Here is a 20,369-nt window from a genome sequence, read left to right on the forward strand (position 1 = left end):
TTTTGCATATAAGCAAGATCATATATTTATCTTTCTCTGTCTGACTTCACTAAGTATGATAATCTCCAGCTCCACCGTGTTGCTGGAAATGACATTATTTAATTCTCTGTAATGGCTGAGTAATATTCCATTCTATATATGTACCCTATCATCTTTATCCATTAAACAACTGATGAACATTTAGGTTGCTTCAATGCCTTGGTTATTGTAAACAGCACTGCAATGAATACAGGGTTGCATGTACTTTTTCCAACCATGTTTTTTTTTCCCAGATATATGCCCAGGAGTGGGATTGCTGGATCATATGGTAACTCTATTTTTAGTTTCTTAAAAACGTCCATATCATCCTCCATAGTAGTTGTACCAACTTACATTCCACCAACACTGTAGGAGGGCTCCCTTTTCTCCACACCTTCTATAGCATTTGTAGACCTTCTGATGATGACCACACTAATCGGTGTAAGTAAATATCTCTTTGTAGTTTTGATTTGCATTTCTCTAATAATTAGCAATGCTGAGGGTATTTTCATGTACTTCTTGGCCATCTGAATGTTTATTTTGTAGAAATTCCTATTTACTTTGCCCATTTATGATAGCATTTTTTTACATAGAGCTGCATGAACTGTTTATATATTTTGGAGATTGAAAGTGAAAGTGAAGTCGCTCAGTCGTGTCCGACTCTTTGCGACCCTATGGACTGTAGCCTATCAGGCTCCTCCGTCCATGGGATTTTCCAGGCAAGAGTGCTGGAGTGGATTGCCATTTCCTTCTCCAGTCACACTGCTTGCAAACAACTTCTCTCATTCTGCCAGTTGTCTTTTCGTTTTGTTTATGGTTTCCTTTGCTATGCAAAAGCTTCCTTTGCATAGCAAAGGAAATTATGTCACATTTTAAAAACACTCAAAAGTTTTTGCATAGCAAAACAAATTATGTCCCATTTGTTTATTTTTTAGTCAATCTAGGAGACTGACTAAAAAAGATAATGCTACAATTTATGTCAAAGTGTGTTCTTATGTTTTCTTCCAAGAGTTTTATAGTATATAATCTTACATTTAGGTCTTTAATCCATTTTGAGTTTACTTTTGTGTGTGGTGATAAAGAATATTTTAATTTCACGTTTTTTTTACATTTAGCTGTCCAGTTTTCCCACCACCATTTATTGAAGATACTGTCTTTTCTCCATGGTATAGCTTTGTCTCCTTTCTTGTAGATTAATTGATCATAACTATGACTATTTATTTCTGGAATTTCTATCCTGTTCAAAGATAAACATTCAGTAAAGGTAAGAAATCATCCACAGACAAAGCTAGCAGGAAAATTAATGGAAAAAGCATTAAAAATCATCTATATCCACAATATGGAGAAGGAAATGGCAACCCACTCCAGTGTTCTTGCCTGGAGAATCCCAGGGATGGGGAAGCCTGGTGGGCTGCCGTCTATGGGGTCACACAGAGTTGGACATGACTGAAGTGACTTAGCAATATCCACAATAAGGAGACATGAGATACCCATAACAATTAGTTGTAAAATATGATATCAAATACAGTAATCATGAGGGGAAGAGATTACAAATGCAAGGCCATTAAAAAACATTTGAAATTAAGAGATCAGCAACTTTAAAAATCTCCGAAAAAATATAAAAGAGCAGCATATGTATATATGATTGCTATATACTGCTAGATGACATATATATAGGACCTCAACTCCACTCACATATATTGCTATATTAAAACCTCATCAGATCAGATCAGATCAGATCAGTCGCTCAGTCATGTCCGACTCTGTGTGACCCCATGAATCGCAGCACGCCAGGCCTCCCTGTCCATCACCAACTCCCAGAGTTCACTCAGACTCACGTCCATCGAGTCAGTGATGCCATCCAGCCATCTCATACTCTGTCGTCCCCTTCTCCTCCTGCCCACAATCCCTCCCAGCATCAGAGTCTTTTCCATTGAGTCAACTCTTCGCATGAAGTGGCCAAAGTACTGGAGTTTCAGCTTTAGCATCATTCCTTCCAAAGAAATCCCAGGGCTGATCTCCTTCAGAATGGACTGGTTGGATCTCCTTGCAGTCCAAGGGACTCTCAAGAGTCTTCTCTAACACCACAGTTCAAAAGCATCAATTCTTCAGCTCTCAGCCTTCTTCACAGTCCAACTCTCACATCCAAACATGACCACAGGAAAAACCATAGCCTTGACTAGACGAACCTTTGTTGGCAAAGTAATGTCTCTGCTTTTGAATATGCTATCTAGGTTGGTCACAACTTTCCTTCCAAGGAATAAGCATCTTTTAATTTCATGGCTGCAGTCACCATCTGTAGTGATAGATATACACACAGAAAGGAATCCAGCCACAGCACTAAAGATAGGTATCAAATCAAAAGAGAAGAGAACAAAAGAGGAAAGGTAAAGAAAGAAGACCTACAAAACAACCCCAAAACACTTAACAAAATGCAATAAAAATATACTTATTAAGAACTACCTTGAATGCAAATAGACTAATCCTCCAGAAGACAAAGAGCAGCTGAATGGTTACAAAAACAAGACACACACACATTTATATGCATATTATATTTATTTAAACACATATTAAATATATATTTATATATATATAATTATAATTATATATATAAGAATATATATAAATCTGTGGTTAAAAATCTGTGCTTCAACTGCAGGGCCCACAGGTTTGATCCCTGGTTGGGAAATTTAGATCACACGGTGTGGCAAACAACAAACAAACAAGCAAACAAAACACACACAAATTTAAAGTCAGGGAATGAAAAAAATGTAATCCATACAAATGGAAATCAAAAGAAAGTCAGAGTAGCAATTCTTATGTTACACAAAATAGACTTCAAAGAGTCTATTTGAACAGAATTCAAAGACAGTTACAGAAAACAAAGAAGGACACTATATAATGATCAGGGAATTATTCCAAGAGGAAGTTAAAACAATTTTAAATATGTATGTACTCAAAATAGGAACATCTAAATACATAAGGTAAAGGTTAATGGACATGATGGGAGAAATCAATAATAACTCAATAATAGAGCATTTGATATCCCATGTGCATCAAAGGACAGATAAGCCAGATTAAAAAAAAATGAATAAGGAAACACTGACCTTAAATGACATATATTACCAGATGGTTCTAATTGCTACACACACACACACACACACACACACTAGGACAACCCATTCAAAAAAAGAAGAAAACACATTATTTTAAAGTGCAAATGGAACATTCTATAGGACAGATCACATGCTAAGCCACAAAATAAACAGCAGTGAATTTTCAAAATTTGAAATCATACCAAGCATCTTTTCCAACCATAACAGTATGAAATTAGAAAACAACTGTAAAAAAAAAAAAACTGTAAAAAACAAAAACATGTGGAGACTAAATAAAATGCTACTAAAGAACCAATGGACCACTCACGAAATTAAAAAAAAAAAAATACACAGAGACAAATGAAAACAAAACATGACTATCCAAAACATATGGGATGCATCAAAAATACTTTTAGGATGGAAGCTTATAGACATATAATCTTACCTCAGGACACAAGTAAAACCTCAAATAAAAATTTAAAATTATACCTAAAAGAACTAGAAAAAATAAACAAAACCCAAAGCAAGTAGAATGAAACAAAACATAAAGATCAGAGCATATATGAATGAAATAGTGACAAAAACAATACAAAAGATAAACGCAACTCAAATTTGGTTATTTGAAAATATAAACAAAATTGATGAACTTTCAGCCAGACTTATCAAAAAAGAAAAGGAATAAGCCAAATACATAAAATCAGAAATGAAAAAAGAGAGGTTACAACTGACCCTACAGAAATACAAAGGAACTTAAGAGTTTACCATGGACAACTGTATGTCAATAAAATCTAGAAGAAACGGAAAAATAAACAGAAATGTACAATCACCCAAGACTAAGCTAGCAAGAAACAAAAAAGATTAATATACCAAATACCAGCAGTGAAACTGATTTAGTTATTTTAAAAGTCTCAACAAAACAAAACTCCATGATCAGATGGATCTACAACAGAATTTTACCTTTCAGAGAATATAGTTAACAGCTATCCTTCTCAAACTGTTTCAAAATTTCAGAGGAATGAGTATGTCCAAACTTATCCTATGAGGCTAGCATCATCCTGATACCAACCAAACAAGTCACCAAAAAAAAAAAAAATTACAGACCAACATCACTGATAAACATAGATGTAAATATTCAACAAAATATTAGCAAATCAATCCAGAAGAACATTAATAATCTCATACACCATTTTTTATCTTAGGAATGCAAGGATTTTTTTCAGTACACACAAATCGATCAATGTGATACAACATACTGAAGAATAAAACTCATTATGATCATCTTAGTAGAAATAGAAAAAGCTTTCAACAAAATTGAGCATCCATTTATGATAAAATACCCTCCAGAAGGTGGGGAGGAAAAGGAACCCTCTTATACTGTTTCTGGGAATGCAAACTAGTACAGCCACTATGGAGAACAGTGTGGGGATTCCTTAAAAAACTGGAAACAGAACTGCCATACGACCCAGCAATCCCACTGCTGGGCATACACACTGAGGAAACAAGAATTGAAAGAGACATGTGTACCCCAATGTTTATCGCAGCACTGTTTACAATAGCCAGGACATGGAAGCAACCTAGATGTCCATCAGCAGATGAATGGATAAGAAAGCTGTGGTACATACACACAATGGAATATTGCTCAGCTATTAAAAAGAATGCATTTGAATCAGATCTAATGAGGTGGATGAAACTGGAGCCTATTATACAGAGCAAAGTAAGTCAGAAAGAAAAACACCAATACAGTATATTCACCCACATATATGGAATTTAGAATGATAGTAATGATGACCCTATATGCCACAGAGCAAAAGAGACACAGATGTTAAGAACAGACTTTTGGACTCTGTGGGAGAGGGCGAGGTGGAATGATTTGAGAGAATAGCATTGAAACATGAATATTATATGTGAAACTGATTGCCAGTCCAGGTTCAATATATGAGACACGGTTCTCAGTGCTGGTACATTGGGATGACCCTGAGGAATGGGATGAGGAGGAAGGTGGAAGGGAGGGTCAGGATGGGGAACACATGTACACCCATGGCTAATTCATCTGAATGTATGGCAAAAATCACTACAATATTGTAAAGTAATTAGCCTCCAATTAAAATTTTTAAAACAAGAAAAGGAAAAAAAGAGAAAATAATCTCCAGAAAGTGAGCACAGAGGAAGCATATCTCAACATAATAAAGGTCATATATAACAAAACTACACATAACATCATTCTTTACACATAACATCATTCTTAACAATGAAAAGCTGAAAGTATTTCCTCTTAAATCAGGAACAAGACAAGGATGCTAAATCTCACCACTTTGAATCAACATACTATTGGAAGTTCTAGTCAAATTGAATAAGAAAAATAAATAAAAGAAATCTCAATCAGCAAGGAAAAACTGAAACTGACAGTTTGCAAAAAACATGATACTACATGTAGAATATCTTAAAGACACCACCAGAAAACTATTAGAGCTCATTAAGAAATTCAGGAAAGTTGTAACATACAAAATTAATATAGAGAACTCTGTTGCATTCCTATACACTAACAAACAATCAAAATATGAAATTAAGGAAACAATCCTATTTATTATACCAGCAAAAAGAATTAAATATCTTGGGATAAACCTACTTAAGGAAGTAAAAATCTGCACTTGGAAAACTATAAGACACAAGTGAAAGTAACTGAAGATGACACAAACAGAAACAAAGCTATCTTGTGTTCTTGGTTTGGAAGATTTAATATACTACCCAAGGCAATCTACAGATTTAGTGCAAACCCTATCAAAATATCAGAGGCATTTTTCATAGAATTAGAGAAAATTATTTTAAAATTTATATGGAAATACAAAAAAAAAAACTTAAATACCCAAAGCAATCTTGAGAAAGAACAGAGCTGAACTCCCTGACTTCATAGCTACATTAAACAAAACAGTATCATACTGGCACAAAAACAGACAAATAGACCAAGAGAACAGATCAGAGAATCCAGAAACAAGTCAACTAACTGAACATCAATTAACCTATCACAAAGGAGACAAGAATATACCACAGGTGAAAAAAATCTTCAATAAGCAGTGCTGTAAAAACTGGACAGAATCATGTAGAACAATGTATTTAAAATATCTTCTAACATCATATACAAAAATAAAATAATATCAAGTGGATTAAAGACCAAAATGTTAACATAAAATTTCAACAGGACAAAGGCAGGACACTCTCTGACATAAGTCATAAAATAATTTTTTATCTGTTTCTAAAAGCTTTTACAGAGCAAAGCAAAACATTAGCAAAAACAAAAAACAATGTACTGAATGGAGGAAATATTTTCAGATTACATGACTGATAAGAATTATTACCAAAAATACATAAACAGCTCATAAATTTCAATATCAAAAAATAAAAATGGGCAGGAGAATTGAGCTTCCTTGGTGCTTCAAACAGTAAAGAATCTACCTGCAATGTTGGAGACCCAGGTTCGAGCCCTGGATTGGGAAGATCCTCTGCAGGAGGGCATGGCAACCCACTCCAGTATTCTTGCCTGGAGAATCCCCATGGACAGAGGAGCCTTGAAGGCTACAGTCCATGGGGCTGGAGAGTGGGACAGGACTGACCGACTAAGCACAGAAGAACTGAATAGACACTTTTCCAAACACGACATGAAAATGGCCAAAAGGCACATGAAAATGATCAATGTCACTATTATCAGGCAAATGTAAATCAAAACCACAATGAGATATTCCCTCAAAACAGTCAGAATAGATATGATAAACACATATACAACCCCACACACACACCTCTGGACAGATCAACTAAACAGAAAATTAACAAGGAAACACAACTTTCAATGATACAATATTCCAGATAGACCTAATTAATATCTATAGGACATTTCACACCAAAACAAGGAATTTCATCTTTTTCTCAAGTGGATAAGGAGCATTCTCCAGGATAGATCACATCCTGGGCTGTAAATCTAGTCTTGGTAAATTCAAAAAAATTGAAATCATCTCAAGCCTCTTTTCTGATCACAGGGCCTCTTTTCCCTGGAAAAAAACTATTACAAATACAAACATATGGAGGCTAAACAACACACTTCTGAATAACCGACAAATCACAGAAGAAATAAAAAAAAAATCTAAATATGCATAGAAATGAATGAAAATGAAACACAACAACCCAAAACCTATGAGATTCAGTAAAGGCAGTGCTAAAGGGAAGGTTCATAGCAATACAAATTTACCTCAAGAAACAAGAGAAAACCAAATAAATAACCTAACTCTACACCTAAAGAAACTACAAAAAGATGAAATGAAGAACCCCATGGTTAGTAGAAGGAAAGAAATCATAAAAATTAGGGCAGAAATAAATGAAAAAGAACCAAAGAAGACCATAGAAAAAATCAACAAGCTAAAAGCTGGTTGTTTGAGAAGATAAATAAAATAGACAAACCATTAGCCAGACTTGTCAGGAAAGAAAGGGAGAAGAATCAAACCAACCAAACTAGAAAGGAAAATGGAGAAACCACAACAGACAACACAGAAATACAAAGAATCATAAGAGACTACTATCAGAAATTATATGCCAATAAAATGAACACCTTGGAAAAAATGGACAAATTCTTAGAAAAGTATAACTTTTCAAAACTGAACCAGGAAGAAATGCAAAATCTTAACAGACACAGCACAAGCACAGAAATAGAATCAGAAATCTTCCAACAAACAAAAGCCCAGGACCAGATGGCTTCACAGGTGAATTCTACCAAAAATTTAGAGAAGAGCTAACACCTATCCTATTCAAACTCTTCCAGAAAATTGCAGAAGAAGGCAAACTCCCAAGCTCATTCTATGAGGCCACCAGCACCCAAATACCAAAACCTGACAAAGATGCCACAAAACAAGAAAACTACAGGCCAATATCACTGATGAACATAGATGCAAAAATCCTAAACAAAATTCTAGTAAACAGAATCCAACAACATATTTAAAAGAGCATACATCATAACCAAGTGGGCTTTATCCCAGGGATGCAAGGATTCTTCAGTATTCACAAATCAATCAATGTGATACACCACATTAACAAATTGAAAGATAAACATCATATGATTATCTCAATAGATGCAAAGAAAGCCTTTGACAAAATTCAACATCCATTTATGATAAAAACCCTCCAGAAAGTAGGAATAGAAGGAAAATACAACATAATAAAAGCCATACATGATAAATGTACAGTAAACATTATCCTCAATGGAGAAAAATTGAAAGCATTTCCCCTAAAGTCAGGAACAAGATAAGGATGCCCACTTTCACCACTACCATTCAACATAGTTTTGGAAGTTTTAGCCACAGCAATCAGAGAAGAAAAAGAAATAAAAGGAATCCAGATTGGAAAAGAAGAAATAAAACTCTCACTGATTGCAGATGACATGATCCTCTACACAGAAAAACCTAAAGACTCCAACAGAGAATTACTAGAGCTAATCAGTCAGTATAGTAAAGTTGCAGGATATAAAATTAACACACAGAAATCCCTTGCATTCCTATACACTAACAATGAGAAAACAGAAAGAGAAATTAGGGAAACAATTCCATTCACCATTGCAAAAAAAAATAAAAAATACTTAGGAAAAAAATCTACCTAAGAAGCAGAGTACATAATGAGAAATGCTGGGCTGGAGGAAGCACAAGCTGGAATCAAAATTGCTGGGAGAAATATCAATAACCTCAGATATGCAGATGACACCACCCTTATGGCAGAAAGTGAAGAACTAAAGAGCCTCTTGATGAAAGTGAAAGAGGAGAGCGAAAAAGTAGGCTTAAAGCTCAACATTAAGAAAACTAAGATCATGGCATCCAGTCCCATCAATTCACGGCAAATAAATGGGGAAACTGTGGAAACAGTGGCTGACTTTATTTTTCTTGGCTCCAAAATCACTGCAGATGGTGACTGCAGCCATGTAATAAAAAGATGCTTACTCCTTAGACGGAAAGTTATGACCAACCTAGATAACATGTTAAAAAGCAGAGACATTACTTTGCCAACAAAGGTGCGACTAGTCGAGGCTATTGTTTTTCCAGTGGTCATGTATAGATGTGAGAGTTGGACTATAAAGAAAACTGAGCGCCAAAGAATTGATGCTCTTGAATTGTGGTGTTGGAGAAGACTCTTGAGAGTCCCTTGGACTGCAAGGAGATCCAACCAGTCCATCCTAAAGGAGATCAGTCCTGGGTGTTCACTGGAATGACTGATGTTGAAGCTGAAACTCCAATACTTTGGGCACCTGATGTGAAGAGCTGACTCATTTGAAAAGACCTTGATGCTGGGAAAATTGAGGGCAGGAGGAGTAGGGGACGACAGAGGATGAGATGGTTGGATGGCATCACCAAATCGATGGACATGGGTTTGGGTGAACTCCGGGAGCTGGTGATGGACAGGAAGGCCTGGCATGCTGTGGTTCATGGGGCTGCAAAGAGTTGGACACGACTGAGCAACTGAACTGAACTGAACTGAAGGAATCAAAGGACCTGTATATAGAAAACTATAAAACACTGGTGAAAGAAATCATAGATGACACAAATAGATGGAAAAATATACCATGTTTATGTATTGGATGCATCGATATATTGAAAATGAGTATACTACCCAAAGCAATCTATAGATTCAATGCAATCCCTATCAAACTACCAATGGTATTTTTCACAGAACTAGAACAAATAATTTCACAATCTGTATGGAAATACAAAAAAAGCCTCAAATATCCAAAGCAATCTTGAGAAAGAATAATGGAACTGGAGGAATCAACCTGCCAGACTTAAAGACTATACTACAAAGCTACAGTCATCAAGACAGTATGGTATTGGCACAAAGACAGAAACATAGATCAATGGAAAATCGAAAGCCCAGATATAAATCCGCACACCTATGGACACCTTATCTTTGACAAAGGAGGCCAGAATATACAAAGGAGAAAAGACAATCTCTTTAACAAGTGGTGCTGGGAATACTAATCCACCACTTGTAAAAGAATGAAACTAGGACACTTTCTAATATTATACACAAAAATAAACTCAAAATGGATTAAAAATCTAAATGTAAGACCAGAAACTATAAAACTCCTTGAGGAAAACATAGGCAAAAACCTCTCTGACAAAAATCACAGCAGGATCCTCTATGAGCCACCTCCCAGAGTAATGGAAATAAAAGCAAAAATAAACAAATGGGACCTAAATAAACTTAACAGCTTTTGCAAAATGAAGGAAACTAAGCAACTTGAAAAGGCAACCTTCAGAATGGGAGAAAATAATAGCAAATGAAGCAACTGACAAACAACTAATCTCAAAAATATACAAGCAACTCCTGCAGCCCAATTTCAGAAAAATAAATGATCCAATCAAAAAACGGGCCAAAGAACTAAACAGACATTTCTCCAAAGACAACATACAGATGGCTAACAAACACATGAAAAGATGCTCAATATCACTCATTATCAGAGAAATGCAAATCAAAATCACAATGAGGTACCATCACACACCAGTCAGATTGCCTGCTATCAAAAAGTCTACAAACAATAAATGCTGGAGAGGGTGCAGAGAAAAGGGAACCCTCTTACATTGTTGGTGGAAACACAAACTAGTATAGCTACTTTAGAGAACAGTGTGGGGATTCCTTAAAAAACTGGAAACAGAACTGCCATACGACCCAGCAATCCCACTGCTGGGCATACACACTGAGGAAACAAGAATTGAAAGAGACATGTGTACCCCAATGTTAATCACAGCACTGTTTACAATAGCCAGGACACGGAAGCAACCTAGATGTCCATCTGCAGATGAATGGATAAGAAAGCTGTGGTACGTATGTACAATGGAATATTACTCAGGTATTAAAAAAATGCATGTAAATCAGTTCTAATGAGGTGGATGAAACTGGAGCCTGCTATACAGAATTAAGCAAGTAGGAAGAGAAACACCAATACAGTATATTCACCCATATATTCGGAATTTAGAATGATGGTAATCATGACCCTATATGTGAGACAGTGGAAGAGACACAGATGTTAAGAACAGACTTTTGGACTCTGTGGGAGAAGGCAAGGGTGGAATGATTTGAGAGAATATCATTGAAACATGTATATTATCATCTGTGAAATAGATCAGTCCAGGTTCAATGCATGAGACAGGGTGCTCAGGGTTGGTGCACTGGGATGACCCTGAGAGATGGGATGGGGAGGAAGGTTGGAAGGATTTCAGGATGGGGAACACATGTACACCCATGGATGATTCATGTCAATGTATGGCAATAACTACTACAATATTTTAAAGTAATTCACCTCCACTTAAAATAAATTAATTAAAGAAAAGATTAAGAGATACAAACCACTATGTATAAAATAGCTACAAATGTGTATTGTATTACAAAGGGGATATAGCTAGTAGTCCATAACGACTACAAATTGAGTGCAAACTTTAAAAATTGTAAATCACTGTACCATACACTTGTAATCTATAATACTGTACATCAGCTATACTTCAACATAAATCTTTTAAAATTGCTTTAGAAGCAGGGGAATAAGAACGTGAGGAGTCTGAAAAATCATCAGATAATAAGAGAAAGGAAAGGGAAAGAATGATTATGTCTTACTGAAAATTCAAGTTGTCTTTACAAAGTTGTTGTCTTTACAATGTTAAGTTAGTTTCTATTGTCCATTAACTAACACAACATTGTAAGGCAATTATACTTCAATAAAATTAATTTTTAAAAAGAGAAAAGAAAAATAAAGAATATTGGAATGAATGTGCAAAAATAAAGTACCATGTTAAAAAATCAAAAATAAACACACACACAAATAACAATGTTAGATAGGGTATGGAGAAAAGCAACCCTGTACACTATTGGTGGGAATGCAAGTTTCTGTAGCCACTTTGGAAAACAGTACAGACGTTCCTTAATCAAGTACACATATACCTACCATATGAACTACAATACCAATCCTGGGTATGTATTATATTCAAAAAAACCCACTAATTTTAAAAGATACATGTATCCTAATGTTCACAGCAACATCGTTTACAACTGCCAAGATGTGGTAGCAACCTAAGTATCCATCACCAAATTACTCAATAAAGAAAATGTGGTATAAATATACAATGTAATAGTACTCAGCCATAAAAAAGAAGGAATTATTGCCATTGGAAGCAACATGGATGGATTTTGAGACTATTATGCTAAGTTAAGTAAGACAGAGAAAGGCAAATATTCTATATCATACATATGTGAAATCTAAAAATTACTACAGAATATAATTTTGTGAATATAATGAAAAGGAAACAAACTCACAGATAAATAGAGAACAAACTAATGGTCACCAGAGAGAAAAGGCAAGAAGAATATACGTATAGTGAATTAAGAGGTACAAACTATTATGTGTAAAATAAGCTACAAGGATATATTGTACAACACAGTGAATACAGCCACTATTCCATAACGACCATCAAAGGAATATAACATTTAAAAATTGAATCACTATACTGCACACCTGTAAACTACATATTTTTCATCAACTGTACATCAGTAAAAAAAAAATACCAAAACAGTCTTAGGAAAAGATATTGGGAGACTGATTGGATTTTAAGATGCCTTTTCAACATGCAAGAGTCTCACTTCAGATCTAAAAACACATGCAGAATGAAAGTGAGGAGATGGAAAAAGTTATTCCATGCAAACAGAAACAACAGATGACCAGTGCAAGTTCAATGCATGAAGCAGGTCACCCAAAGCTGGAGCTCTGGAACAATCCAGAGGGCTAGGGTAGTGAGGGAGGTGGGAGGGGAAGTTCAGGATCGGGGGACACATGTATATCTGTGGCCAATTCATGTTGATATATGGCAAAAACCATCACAATGTTGTAATTATCTGCCAATCAAAATAAATTAATTTAAAAAAAGAAAGTGGGGTAGTAATATTCTTATCAGACAAGATAGACTTAAAAACAAAGTCTATAACAAAAGACAAAGAAAGGCATTTTACAATGATAAAGATTTCAGTACAAGAAGATGTTAAACTCATTAATATATAAGCACGTAATACAGGAGCACTTAAGTACATGTAATAAATATTATCAGACAGAGAGAGAAAATGACAATAATGAAATAACAGTAGAGGATTTTAAGACCCCAGTGACTTCAATGGACAAATGACCCAGAGAGAAAAACAAAAAGGCAACAGTATTCTTAAATGACACAACAGACCAGCTAGACTTAATAGATATCTATAGGACACTATATCCAGAAACAGCAGAGTACACATTCTTTTCAAGCACATGAAGACAGAAATTGACTATAGGAAGGAAAACAGAAAAAGAACAAATCTGTGGAGACACATTACAAAATAATATTTGGTCAATAATTAAACCAAAGAGGAAATTAGAAAGTATCTTTAAACAAATGAAAGTGGAAACACATCTTTCCAAAATCTATGGGATGCATCAAAACCAATTCTAAGAGGGAAGTTTATAATGAAACAGACCTTCCTCAAGAAATAAAAATCTCAAAAACTCAACCTAACCTACTACCTAAAATTAGAAAAAGAAGGAGTGGGCAGGACAAATTGACAGAGTAGCACTAAAACATGTACATTACCATATGAAAAACAGATAGCTAATGGAAACTTGCTGTATAACATAGAGAGCCCAACCTGGTTTTCTGTGACAATCTAAAGGGGTGGGATGGCAAGAGTGGGAAGGAGGTGTGCTGTGCTTAGTCGCTCAGTCATATCTGACTCTTTGCAACCCTATAGATTGTAGGTTCCTCTATAGGTGGAAGGAACCCACCAGGTTCCTCTGTCCACAGGGATTCTCCAGGCAAGAATACTGGAGTGGGCTGCCATGCCCTACACCAGGGTATCTTCCCAACCTAGGGACTGAAACCAGGTCTCCCACATTGCAGGTGGATTCTTTACCATCTGAGCCACCAAGGAAACCCCCTCAGGAGGGAGGGGGATATATGTATACTTATGCCTGATTCACATTACTATATGGCAGAAACTAATACATCATGGCAAAGCAATTATCCTCCAATTAAAAATAAAAAATAAATTTACAAAATTAGAAAAAGGATAAAAAACAAAACCCAAGTCAGAAGTAATGAAATAATAAAAATGAGAGTAGAAATAACTTATTTCTTATTAAAAAAAATCAATGAAATTCAGAACTGGATTTTTGAAAAGGCAGAAAATTTGATAAACAGCATCATCAAGAAGAGAGGATGCAAATGAACAAAATGCAAAAAGAAAGAGTAGAAATAACAATTGATAAGAGATACAAAAAAATCATAAGAGGGGGCAGTCCCAAGATGGCAGAAGAATAGGACAGGGAGATCACTGTCTCTCACACAAACTCATCAAAAGATCATTTGAATGTTGAGCAACTTCCACAAAGCAATTTCTGAATGCTGGCGGAGGACACCAAGCACCCAGAAAGGCAGCCTCCTTGAAAGGAGGTAGGACAAAATATAAAAGACAAAAACAGAGACAAAAGATTTAGGGATGGAGATACATCCTGGGGAGGGACTCATGAAGGAGGAGCAGTTTCCACGCAGTTTGTCTGTGGGGAGTTTTGGAATCTCAGAGGGGAACATAACTGGGAGAAAAAGAAAAAAAAAAAAAAACAGAATATGCGACTTACCGCAACCACTAGTGGAGACGGAGAGGTGGCACAGAGGCTCACATCAGACACCAGTTACTGGGGGCTGGGCACAGAGGCATGGGCTGCATCAACAGTCCTGAGGGTAAAGACTGAGCGAGAACACCTGGAAGACAATTGGAGGGAGATAATGTGAGATAGCAACCCAAACCGTGGGATCACCAGAGAAACCAAAAAAAAGAAAAAAAAAGAGATAGAGACTTTCCAAAGAAGAGCAAGCCAGCTGCAGTATAGTGAGAGGATAACAGGCAGGAAGGCCAGGGGTCTCCAAACGGAGGAAATAGGCTGCAAGTGTCAAACATTTTTATCTCTCTTAAGCGGAAGGAGGAAACAAACTAGCGATATTTTTTTCCTCTCTATACAAATTTAAAAGGAGATTTCTCTTAAAATACTATGTTGCCATAACAAAACCTGGTTTCACCTGAAGTTAACTATTCTCAAACCTTGAGTTAACCAATGCATTTTTCTTATGGAAATGTTTGTCTTAAGCTATGATAATATACTATGCATTTACCCCAAACTCTGTCTTCAAGTCGGTTCCGCCTAATGGCTCAGAACCTACTTGACAAACCAGTATGTTATACTCAGATATTATTCCCCTAATCTATGTAAACAAAACTACTTATATGGTAATCTGCCCTTCTACAAGATTCAAGTCAATCGTTTTATGGCAAGGGATGAATCATCTGGTGCCAAGATTATCCCAAAATGCATCTTATGGATGAGGGGCTTGGTGCCATTCTGAGTTTTAAGGCATTCCTTTCTTTCATTGGAGAAGGAAATGGCAACCCACTCCAGTGTTCTTGCCTGGAGAATCCCAGGGATGGAGGAGCCTGGTCGGCTGCAGTCCATGGGGTCACGAAGAGTTAGACAGGACTAAGCAACTTCACTTTCACTTTTCACTTTCACACACTGGAGAAGGAAATGGCAACCCACTCCAGTGTTCTTGCCTGGAGAATCCCAGGGATGGGGAAGCCTGGTGGGCTGCCATCTATGGGGTCACACAGAGTCGGACATGACTGAAGTGACTTAGTAGTAGTAGTAGTAGTAGTGACTATATACAGAAAAGGCACTGGCGACCCACTCCAGTACTCTTGCCTGGAAAATTCCATGGGTGGAGGAGCCTGGTAGGCTGCAGTCCATGGGGTCGCTGAGAGTCAGACACGACTGAGTGACTTCACTTTTACTTTTCACTTTCATGCATTGGAGAAGGAAATGGCAACCCACTCCAGTGTTCTTGCCTGGAGAATCCCAGGGACGGGAGCCTCGTGGGCTGCCGTCTATGAGGTCGCACAGAGTCAGACATGACTGAAGCGACTTAGCAGCAGCAGTGCCTATATAATATCTAGCTGAAGACTAGCAGGGGGGTACTCTTTCTGCCTCCTTCTGATGTCTATGTCAGAAGCTTTCTCTATCTCCTTTATACTTTAATAAAACTTTATTACACAAAACTCTGAGCAAACAAGCCTCGTCTCTGGCCCCGGATTGAATTCCTCTCCTCCAGAGACCAAGAAATCCCAGCGTCTTTTCATCAGCAACAACCTTTCAATACAGTCCTCCCTCCTCAGAGACAGAGAGGCAGGCGTGCAACAACCAGAGACTGAAGGCAAGGGGCTGCTGCAATCTCGGCCCCAGAGACTACATCGTTCACCAAACAGCAAGCAGGCTCTCAGTTGCTAACCACATCTTCCTGGCATCCTGGATGGTTAACATCCACCAGGTGTTTCACAGCCTGAGATCAGCTCCCAAGAGGAGACACAAGGCACACCTGAGGCTGTGCTCTTGCAGTGCACCAGAAAACTAAGAAGCCAGGACCAGGGAGGTGAATAAGACATATAATCCACCTGGAAGAATGCACTCACCAAGCACCCAGTCACCTGAGTTGCTCAGACCTGGGAAGGGTACAAAACAAACAGCCCATCTGGGTCTGTGTCCTTGCAGAGCAGCCGAGAACCTGAGCAGCTTAGACATGGGAAATGTACAAAACACACAGCCCCCTTGGACAGTGCCCTTGCAGAGCAGCCTGGAGCCTGAGCAGTGTAGACCCAAGAAGCACATGCCGCCTTGGGCTGTGGCAAATCCAGTGGGGTCCATCCACTGCAAGCACACCCTACACATGCAAGTGGTATTTGTTTGCAGTGTTCCTTACTCACCACAATACACCTTTACAACTGAGCCTAAATAAGTGGTCACCTTCACCCACTTGTATCAGGGCACAAATTAGACACTGAAGAGACTTGCAAACAGAGGAAGGCAAAATAAAGAGGAGGAAACAGCTCTGGAAGTGACAGGTGCAACAGATTAAAACCCCACAGTTAATACTGACTGTGCATTTGAGGGGCACCTATAGACCTTGAGAAAGAGAAGGCAATGGCACCCTACTCCAGTACTCTTGTGTGGAAAATCCCATGGGCAGAGGAACCCGGTGGGCTGCAGTCCATGGGGTTGCTATGAGTCGGACAGGACTGAGCGATGTCACTTTCACTTTTCACTTTCATGCACTGGAGAAGGAAATGGCAACCCACTCCAGTGTTCTTGCCTGTAGAATCCCAGGGACAGGGGAGCCTGGTGGGCTGCCATCTATGGGACTGCACAGAGTCAGACATGACTGAAGCAACTCAGCAGTAGCAGCATAGACCTTAAGACCAAGTACAAGCTGGAACAAGGGACTATCTGACACTGAACTGACCCCACACTGCCCACAACAGCTCCAGAGAAATTCCTAGATATATTTTCACTATTGTCACTTTTTATTATTTTTTTAATTTAGGTCTTTATTACTCCTTTAAGTTTCACTTTTATAGCCTACTATTACCTTTCAAAAAAAGACCTTATTTAAAAAAAATTCCATATATATTTTTAATTTTTGTGATTGATTTTTTTTTATATCATAGTTTTGAGAAGCTAACCTCTATTCTAGGTTTTTAATCTTTGCTTTTGGTATTTGTTATCAATTTTGTACCTTTAAGAATGTAATCTTCAGTATCCATTTTCACTTAGGTATTTTGATTACTGGCTTGACTGTACTCTCCCCTTCTGACTCTTCCTTTTCTTCTCCAGGTCGCTGCCATCTCCTTCCTCCCTCTTCTATTCTCTACATAACACTGTGAATCTCTCCAGGTGTTCTGGGCTTGGAGAGCACTTAGGGAATTCATTACTGGCTAAATCACTCTTTCCACTTTTGACTCCCCCTTTTCCACTCCTGGTCAAATTTATCTCCCTCCTCCCTCTTCTCTTCTCTGTATAACTCTGTGAATCTCTCTGGGTGTTCCTCTCTCAATGTAACTGTTTCAATATTAAGCTAGGGGTTTTATCTTCTTTGCCGTATGTATGGAGAAGTCTTGAGGCTGCTATAAGAAAAGGACCAGAAGCCAGGAGCAGGAGTCTTAACTTCAAAACTTTAGAACAACAAAGAATTCCTGACTCCAGGGAACATTAATAGAAAAGAGCTCACCCAAAACTCTCCATACCTCCACTGAAACCAAGGTCCACCCAAGAGCCAACAAGGTCCACTGCAAGATACACCATGCTAATTCTGCCGCAAAACAGGAACACAGCCCTGAGCATTAAAAGACAGGCTCTCCAAAGCCAGGCCAAATCCATAAACACCACAAAACTCACTACTGGACACATCATTGCACTCCAGAGAGAAGAGATACAGCTCCACCAAACAGAACACAGACACAAGCTCCCCCAACCAGGAAACCTTGACAATCCATTAGTCTAATCCCACCCACAGGGAGAGGACTCCACAATTAAGAGGAACCACAAACTTCCAGCCTACAGAAAGGGCATCCCAAACACAGCAATCTAAACAAAATAAAAAGGCAGAGAAACATTCAGAAGGTGAAGGAACATGATAAAAACCCATCAAACTGGGGCAGTCCTAAGATGGCAGAGGAATAGGACAGGGAGACCACTTTCTCCCCCACAAATTCATCGAAAGAACACTTGAACGCTGAGTAAATTGCACAAAACAACTTCTGAATGCTGGCAGAGGACATCAGATGCCCAGAAAAGCAGCCCATTGTCTTCAAAAACAGGTAGGAAAAAATATAAAAGATAAAAAGAAAGACAAAAGAGGTAGGGATGGAGCTCCATAGCGGGAAGGGAGTCTTAAAAAAGAGATAAGTTTCCAAACACCAGGAAACACTCTCACTGCCAAGTCTGTGGCGAGCCTTGGAACCACAGAGGGCAACATAACCAGGAGGAAAAATAAATAAATAATTAAAACCCACAGATTATGTGCCCAACGGTAACTCCCCCAGTAGAGAAGCAGTGCAGACGCCTGCATCCGCCACTAGCAAGTGGGGGCTGGGCAGGGAGGTGCGGGCAGCATTGCTTAGAGTAAGGACTGGGCCTGAACGCCCCGAGGGCAATCTGAGGAAACTAACTTGGGAAACCAAACCAGACTGTGGGATAGTTACCACTTGAAAAGCCCTAACCTAAAACACTACCAGGCCCGCTCACAAAACAAAGGACTGAGCAGAGCTAGCTGGCTGCAGGCTGGACCATCCCCCTCCAGTGACAGGCAGGTGAGGGCAGCCAGAGCCAGAAGGGGGCAATTGCAGCACCAGAGAGGCATTATCTACCAAACTGCAATCAGGCTTCATTGCTAACCAAGACTTCTTGGGATTCTGGACGGTCAACATCCGCCTGAGATGGTGCGCAGGTTGTATACCCAGAAAACCGAGCAGCAAGGACAGGAGAGGTGATAAGCAGCAGTGAATGCACTTGCCAAACACCTGGTCACCTGAGCTTGGACCTGGGAAGGGCACAAAACGCAGAACCAACCGAGTCTGTGCCTCTGAGGACTACCTGAGTACCTGAACTTGAGTGGCTTAGACCTGCGAAGTACATACAACCCAGGGCCAGCCTCAGACAGTTCCCAGCAGAGTAACCTAGAGCCTAAGCAGTGTAGACAGGGAAAGCACACATGCCGTGAGTGGGGGCAAACCCAGTGTGGCCGCGACACTGCAAGCACATGCCAGTGTTATTTGTTTGAAGCATCCCTCCCTCACCACAGCATGACTGAACAAGTGAGCCTAAAAAAGTGTCCACCACCGCCCCCTTGTGGCAGGGCAGAAATTAGACATTGAAGAGACCAGCAAAAAGAAGAAGCTAAAACAGAGGGAACCTTCTTGGAAGTGACAGGTGCAAGAGATTAAAACCCTGTAGTTAGTACTGACTACATAGGAAGGGGCCTATAGATCTTGAGAAATATAAGCCGGATCAAGGAATTATTCGAAAATGAACTGACTGCACACTGCCCACAGCAACACCAGAAAAAGTCCTAGAAACATTTTTACTATTTTTACTATCACTCTTTAATTTTTTTTTATTTTTAAGTCCTCTATTACTCCTTTAATTTTCATTTTTATAACCTAATATTACTTTGCAAAAAAAAAAAGACACCCTATTTTTTAAAGTAAACTTATATATATATATATATATTTTATAATTTTTGTGACTTTGATTTTTTTCTTTAATATTGAATTTTTGAAAATCCAACCTCTACTCTAGATTTTTAATCTTTGCTTTATGGTATTTGTTATCAATTTTGT

At 38.2% G+C, this 20,369-nt stretch overlaps 1 protein-coding gene across 2 annotated transcripts in view; it reads right to left on the bottom strand.

Annotated features, from left to right (window-relative positions):
* The window catches only part of LOC106701126 (uncharacterized), a 466,625-nt gene that overhangs the window by 426,093 nt on the left and 20,163 nt on the right, over window positions 1-20,369 (bottom strand). For both annotated transcript variants that reach the window (XM_070365414.1, XM_070365413.1), the window contains exon 5: window positions 14,788-14,911. The gene's annotated coding sequence lies outside the window, so the exon portion shown is untranslated. The remainder of the gene's footprint in view (window positions 1-14,787; window positions 14,912-20,369) is intronic.

Source organism: Bos mutus, chromosome X (genome assembly GCF_027580195.1).
Source record: "Bos mutus isolate GX-2022 chromosome X, NWIPB_WYAK_1.1, whole genome shotgun sequence".
Classification (NCBI taxonomy): Eukaryota; Metazoa; Chordata; class Mammalia; order Artiodactyla; family Bovidae; genus Bos; species Bos mutus.